Source organism: Pteropus vampyrus, unplaced genomic scaffold (assembly GCF_000151845.1).
Source record: "Pteropus vampyrus isolate Shadow unplaced genomic scaffold, Pvam_2.0 Scaffold26, whole genome shotgun sequence".
NCBI lineage: Eukaryota > Metazoa > Chordata > Mammalia > Chiroptera > Pteropodidae > Pteropus > Pteropus vampyrus.
The window spans coordinates 3,392,739-3,401,035 of record NW_011888807.1 but is presented as its reverse complement, the minus strand read 5'-3'; the positions used below and the strand labels follow the sequence as shown (position 1 = coordinate 3,401,035).

The following is an 8,297-nucleotide window of genomic DNA, read 5'->3' as shown; positions in this document are numbered from 1 at the left end:
AAAAATTAAAAACAGAGTTACCATATGACCCAGCAATCCTTCTTCTGGGTGTTCACTTGAAAAATTCAGAAACATTTATTCATAAAGATAAATGTACCCTCATGGTCACTGCAGCATTATTCACGGTGGCCAAGACATGGAAACAACCAAAGTGTCCTTCAATAGATGACTGAATAAAGAAGATGTGGTACATATATACAATGGAATACTTACTATTCAGCCATAAGAAAAGATGAAATACTGCCATTTGACAGTATAGATGGAACTTGATATTATCACACTAAGCAGAATAAGTCAGACAGAAAAGGTTAAGAACCATATGATTTCACTCATACGTAGGATATAAAACTGAAAGCAACAAACAAACAAACAAGACAAACCAACAAAAACTCAAAGACACAGACAATAGTATGATGGTTACCAGAGGGAAAGGGAGTGAGGGGAGGTAGAAAAGGGTAAAAAGGGTCATATATGGTGATGGAAAGAGATTTGACTTTGGGTAGTGAACACACAATGCAAAATACTGATGATGTAGTAGAGAACTGTACACTTGAAACCTATATAACTTTATTAACCAATGTCACCCTAATAAATTTAATAAAATTTTAAAAAATAATAAATTGATATTGGGAGCACAAATATCTATTTAACATAAACCAAAATGTTTCAGTATCATAATTACCCAGAGTTAAATATACAACTTTTAAATACTTTAAATATTTCCTTGAAGATTTGATTTGTGGTTTTAAAACAAGATCGATTTTCACAGTACAATGAACTATTTCCTAACTGTAATGCTAAATATGATTTTAAGACATACTCTTAATTTTAATAAAATGTGAACAAAATACAAAAAAAAAAAAAGAAATAACAGCAAAATCAAAAGGACAAGAGGAAATAACTGGCATAACACCCAGTCACTCAACAAGCATATAATAAGTATATACTGCATACCACCAGTCAATGAGATAAACAATTACAAAATAAAAATGTAGACCTCTCTGTCAAGGATCTCTATTTTGTAGTAAAGACAAAATTGCATAAATAAACGTATAAATAACAACAAATAAATGAAACTGATAAATCATAAGGGAGATTTAAAAAGCTTTGCTTGGAGTGGGGGTGGGATGGGGAAACATGGCTAGCCACACAGGCAGCTTGTTCTCACTGTAGTGCTTAATTTAACACTGCACCCAGCTCTCTGTGGGCACTTAATAACTACCAGTTGGCAAATGGATAAATGCCAGTTGTTGGAGAAAAAGAGATGAGTGTGTTATCTCCCTGGTAGCCCAACAAGCTGGTGTGGATGGTGTAGGAGCTTCTTTAGCTGTGACAGCTACACAGTGACTCCCAGTGGTCACGAGTTGAACGTTATCTTTGATAATAATATAATAAGTATAAAATTTATAGCATATTTTATATATACATACTACAATTTAGTATAACTAAAGGCATCACACTTTTAAGAAACTTTTGTACTCATTCTGCTTTAAAGTGAAAAATATATCTACAAAGCACAGTGATGAGAGCTAAATAGTAAGTTCATTTCCAATTTTGAAAGCTGGATTCTATAATTTAAAACTAATTTTCTAATATGGCCAGTATGATATTAAACTTATCATGAAGCAGAATAAATAGAAAATATGTTTATTCTGAAAAAATAAATGCTCTTATCTCCAAACTAACGAGAATGTCCTTCTCAGGGAAAGACTCATACTTCTTTGAGTCTTTAGACTCACTTAGATTCATTAGAAGCATTTTTCTTTACTCAGAACAATTATTAGCTTGATAAGAGTTCCAAATTGTCTCATTTACTTACAAACTATGTACATTCTCCTTCTGCTTTATAAAGAAAAAGAATGGGTCATTAGATTTTTGCTCATCATTACATGGGTATGTCCATTGATGTTTAACATTTCTCTACCAATAAAAATAACTACGTAGTAAGTAATTCTGGCATATTAGTTTTTACTGAGTTCAGTTCATTTCAGTTCAAAATACACAACCAGTGCCAACTATATGTCAAACATTGTGCTAGGCACTGGAAAAATAAAGATAGGTAATATATAACCCCTTCTTAAGAAGAATTTATGGTGCAGTGGGAAAGACAGACCTCAATGTCTTTCAGAACCCTGAGGAAATAAGAAAAAAAAATAGAAACTAGCATAAAAAAAAAAGAAAAATAGAAAATAGTAGAAAAAATAATGTAAAAAATAATAGAAGGCATCATAGTTATGTTACCCTCATACATAACTCACATGTTAAATATTAGTCACATCCCAAATCCAGTCATTTCATGAGCAACTGTCATCCTCAGTCCAATTCATAAAGGTTTGGGGAAGAACCTGATCTATGATTCCGTTATTCTCAGCCATCCTCTTGTTCCTGCATATTAAAAATCAATGAAGGCTCTGAACTGACACCAGAGAGAAGAGACAAGCTAAAAGAACAGTTAAGCTATATACTGAAATACTGCAAGAAATGCCCTGCTGAGAGTGTAGCTAGAAAATTCAAGCTGCAAGAAGCTGTATATTACCATGTAAGTGTCCAAGAAATTCTTCTATCCCAAATGAAAAAACATTGCATGAAATCAAATGTTAACACTGTTCTAAAATTGTACACCTAATGACATACATGGACATCTGTTCATGCAGATTGACCCCTAAAAGTATAAACTGATTATTGCACGGAGAATCCTCTTAGAAAACTGACTTTAAAGAAAAAGAGATCACTCTTCTTCCAATGTAGTGCTATATAGTTTCATAAACATGTACATTCTAAGTGAAACAAATGGCCATATTGTTCTCCCTAAAAACAAAATAAACCTACAAATTTTATAATGAAATAGAAAACGATTTGACAGATAATAGATCTATCTAGAGTCAATGAAACTACTTCCTTTAAATGACTAGGCATATGCTATTATTCTATGTCCCCTCTACTACTGTCACCGCATCTGTGTCTCTATTTTGAAAGTCTTCATTTTGGTTGTAAATGACTTATAACAAAGATTCTTTATTTTATATTTGTATTTCAGTGAATTCTGACATACCACAAATAATCTAGCTTTTAATTATGAAATACTTTCTTAAAAAGAGTAATTTGTACATTTCTAATAAAAAACGAAAACATATCATTAATATGTTAACTAAATAAAAATTAAAAATAAAATCGACAGTGCCAGTTAAAATGAAGAGTAACTTATTTCATATACTATATATTATGTACTTTTTATAATGAAAAAATTAAAAATCGAAGTCAAAATTACATTTAGGTTTAAAGAAAGATGAGAAAAAAGTAAGTAAATGGTTTTATACATATAAAACTTGCAGTGAATGGCCTTTTCTGCCCCACCAATGTTGAACAAAAATTAACAAAAATAAATCTTATTATAATTCTGTAGAAACAAAAGTGATCTACAGAAGTCTAATAAGAGGTCTCATATGTATTTTCTCTTCTAGATCTTCCTTCCATTTTTCTATTGACAGCCCAAGGGAAACTGCATGAGCCTCTATATGTTAGACATTATTTTCCTTTCTCAGAGACAACCATTTTTTATTATGTTTTTATTTATTATTTTTTAGTGCTCAAGCCATTCTTACTAGATAAGTCAATAAGTTAATTTTGAGAAGGCAGGATGGGATAGTCGCCCAAAACATAAGTGATGAAAAACACACTTGTGTATTTTCACCTTCTTTTTAAAATGTTTATTGTTAGCTGCATATTAGGGAAAAAAAACACCACTACAGCAAATGACAACATATAGGCCATCTGGAAATTGCTTCGCCATATGCTACAATGCACTGTAGTCCATGTAAATAGTAAAGAAATCATAACTTGTTAAATATATAAAGTCAAATATATTTTCATTTTCCACTGAAAATGAAAATCAAAAGAAGTGAGAAAAATGTATGCAAGCCACTTCTACACTAATAAAGTGAACCTGAAATAATTTTGTAAATTCAGGAATTCTTGATGTCAATCCATCAAGAAACTCATAAATGATGTGTTCTTCTAAGCTATTAGTTGCCTGGCAAAATAATATATTTTTAATTTTTTCCTCCTCCTCCTCTACAATTGAAAACACAATAACTAAAGAAAACAAGTAATAAACAGAAAGAGATAAAGTTTTCCTGAAGAAAATAAGGAATTTGGTCATCAGTAGAGAGACCAAGTCAACAAATGCTCATTCATGGTACTATATACCTTGGCATTCCATTAAAACAACTCAGAATATCTTAAAAACTCAAGCTATAAGGTTTAGTAGTTCTGAATCTTTCACTCAGCTTTGTTTTTTTCGCATATAATTAGAAAACAAATAGTTGTAATTCTAGGTTGAATGACAGAAGTTTGTATTAGACTAGAAGATGAGGAATTGGTTTCAGGTAAATATATATTTCTGGAAAACAGTACGTAACAGACTACAATTTCCAGGTCATTTGTACAAAATTAAATTCATCTTTAGATTTTTTTTCCTCCACAGTATATGCTCTTCTAAATAATTCATCTTCAAAAGCACTTCAAATTCTATCTTGCTAAAATTCCATACATACATTTTCTAAATTTTCACAAAGTATTGTAAACATTATAAACATTTAAGTTTTCACAAAGTATTGTAAAAACAATATGCAAGGTGTGGAACTCAATAACTAAAAACTCATATTTGAAACTGCTTAATAACAATCACGTGTTTATCAAAGGAACTTTTTTCCTCACTCTCTGTTCTTTTACCTCTTATACCAGTGTTTTCAGAATCTCTGGTCTGGTTCAATAACTCTTAGTACATATGTCTGTCTACAAATCAATTTTTAATTCAGTTGCAAAAACTCTAAAGCTTAAGACCATAAATCAAAGAAGAGACACACAAACACAAGCACAAATTCCTAATCAGGACAAAAAATTCTTCAGATGCAACAAAAGAATGAAAGGCTAAAAAGAAGAGAAACCTTTACTCCATATGTCCTAACAGCAAATCCTACTTCAAACTTTTTTTCTTGCTGAATTAAATATACATACATACACATGTATATAAAATGTATATGTATATTCTTTTATATTAAAGTCAATGATCTATCACAGCAAATAAATCTAGACAGGAAAATAGAAAAATGTTCTCCAATTCACACTACAGAATGGACAAAAGGGCTTAGGTCCACTATGACATAAATAAGTCATTTAGGAACTCTTGCATTCTTTAGTTTAAAAAACTTTTAATGTCAACATGTGGAAGATACAGTCACATTAGGCTGTTATTTGGAATAGGTCTTGCCCTCCCTCTCTCCTACAATACTCCATAGAGTGATGAGCAAATGTGTTCCCCTTACAGTTAAAAGAGTCTGGAAATTAAAAGTATCTACCCAGTGGTAGATAAGTAAAATCTCACTTTATGAAAGCTTTCCAGATGTCTTTACATCCGCTTCTTTCCCTTAAGGCCAAGAAGAACCAATGTGGAAAACCTCTATATTTTAAATAACTCTCTATCTGGCAGTTTTTCTTCACAAGTCAGGGTCTGTGTATGATGCTGCTGATAGCTTTTTTGGCAGACTTATGTTCACAGTAACATGCATACTATAAAGACTCGAACATTTCATTACTTCTAAGCTCAACAACTACCACTAAATGTAAACTTAGTTCCTTCAATATGGGAAATCATAACAAGCCGAGAAATTTCAAACTATGCTCTTTTCCAAACAGTCCCTAAGGGCAGACCCTTGGAGTCAGTCAAACATAAATGTCATTTCAATCATTCCAAATAGGTTAACACATGCAAAAATCTGGAAGAGTCAACTTGCTTTTAAAACTGAATGACCTATCAATAATAATACCTCATATTTACTTAAACTTAGTCTCAAAGGATTTCGGCATGTTTTATCAACACTCTGCCACACACAACATCGGTCGGATGTAGATCGGTAATGTTCTATAAATTTAGGCGAAAGCTCTTTCAAATCAAGTAGCAACCAAGAAAACAGTGTGGCAAGAATGAATCCAATACCACGTAACTGAATGAGAAAGTTAATGTGATGCCCTAAGTAGAAAAGAGAGGACTGGGGAAGAGCCAGGAGGTTGACATAGACTGTTGCACGCTTCTTTTTCCACCGGCAAATTGGGAAAGTTGTGTTCCCACTGTTCAGGTAGATTGCTCAGATGACCTCTGTAGCATTTGAAGCTTCGGGTTATAAAAGCAATAAATTTAATTCTACCCTTTATTCCCCTTTCACTAATACTTAACATGATGATTTTTTTAAATCATAAAATAAATCTATGTTTTAATTTCATGTGGAATTCTTCAGTTACTCTTGGGGGCAAAAATAATGGTGATGAACACAATTTATCTAATTTTAAAGCAAGAAAGGATATCAGAGCTTACTCTTCTCATCCTTCCTTCTGTAAAAAGGAAAGTGAGACCCAAAGGCGTAACATGAATTGTTCAAAGTTATACAATCAATAAGAGACAGAACTGAGACTGGATATATACTTACTCTTGGTTTTATGTTCTTTTTACTATTCCATATGGTCACTCATAAACAAAGCCTGTATTTTATTTTCATTATTGTGCTATCTGCAGAATTATGGTATAACCTCCATACAGATTCTGTCTCCCTGGCCTACCTTGTTCTCCTGCACCCTGGTGGTGAGCACCCTCCGTCTTGTCTCCCTGCACACGAGGGCTGGAATATCGTGGTGGCAACCAGGCGGTCTCCACATGTAGGTGGGACCGTGGCCTGCGGTAGGACTGGCGGTGCTGGGCCTGGCCTGCGGGAACATTCTTCCGTCCTTCATGCTTCCTGAACTCTCACTATTCCCGTCATTCTGCGGGGAAAGGCGTGAGACAGCTGTGCACAGTGTCCCGGGGGACATGCAGAGCCGCCATAATGGTTCCGGTTTGCGTTACGTTCACCGCACTGCGCCGGACCTCCACCGGAGCCTGAAACATTTGCTGCCTCGGCGCCCTCTGCTGTTCAACAACGTCAAACTCCGTAGTCTCCATTTCCTACACTGCGAAGGTACGTACTTTCTGGGGTTATTCTTCTTCATGGCTGTGGAACGTACAAATACATCTTCCTTGGTGTCATATTCCTATTGATGAAACTGTTTATGTTTTTTACATTGAACCACCTTACGGTACCCAAAGCCTTCCTTGCATCGATCTTGTTGTCTCCCCCCTTGCCCCACATAGGGGACGTGAGATCATCGCGGAGGCTGCACCCGCTCCTCTGCAGGTGGTGCTGGGCATGGAGTAGGCAGCGCGGAGGCTGCTCGGGCGGGTGCTGCTGGTCTCCCCCAGCTGCTCAGACTTGCAACGGGCGGTGGTGACTGGGCCTGGCTATGGTGGTGGTGCTCTTTCTGGGGGTAACTACGCCCGCGGAAGCAGTGGGGCTCAGGGCTCTCTGGGGTCCTTTCTCCATTTCCGCTATGTATCAAACTCTGCAACAAGTTTCATAAATGGCACAATGTCCTAAAAATAATGCCTCCTTTCATTCTGAGCTTTTCATGACTTTTGAAAGGAACATGGAAGGGTTTTAACTAACAAGGACTGTTGACTGTGGAAACCTATTTGTGTTCTACGCAAGGGCCCTCTCATAGTAATTTCTTGGGTAATAAAAATAGTTTAGCACAATTAGTTTTTTTTGTAACGTTGATACTGAACCCAATTTTGATAAGAGTTATTCCATAATTTCTGCCTTCAAGTCAACCTATTTATCAACCTTCAAGTAAAATAGAATTTCTAACAAAAGCTGTGAGTGTTTGGCCTTGCAGTAGACATTGCACTTAAAATCACATTCAACACTTGAGCCTTCTAAGTACAATACGTAAAATTTATTTTGCAAGCAAACTTGGAATAGTTGTCCCAGCACAATGAATCAAATGCAAATTTTTCTGCTGAGAATACATATGTGAATTTTTAAGGTATAGTTTCCTGGGGCACATTTATTATAGTTTTTGAGACCTAGAAATTTACAGTGCCTTACATTACAGAGGAAGAGGAGACACGACTGGTTTCATTTTTTACTACTGTGTAAAATAGTTTACTGAGCTCTGCGTAAACACATTATCTTTCTAACAGCATATTCTGCTTTTACTGATAATGTATTTTGCAAACAGAGCCTTTAAGGATAATAGGTTCTCCAGACTGAGAATGGAAAGCAGACTTGATGTCTGACTTGAAAGTGGCTGTGATAAAAGGTCAGCAGACATTCATCAATATCTGATGATTTCTCATCAGTGCATCACAAGGCAATTTCAATTCAACAAGTATTTATTGAAAGCTTATTCCATAGTAAGCCAAGCCGATT

At 34.8% G+C, this 8,297-nt stretch overlaps 1 pseudogene; it reads right to left on the bottom strand.

Annotated features, from left to right (window-relative positions):
* Positions 1-6,550: 6,550 nt before the first annotated feature.
* Positions 6,551-7,178, bottom strand: LOC105289663 (annotated as a pseudogene).
* Between the last annotated feature and the right edge of the window lie 1,119 nt (positions 7,179-8,297).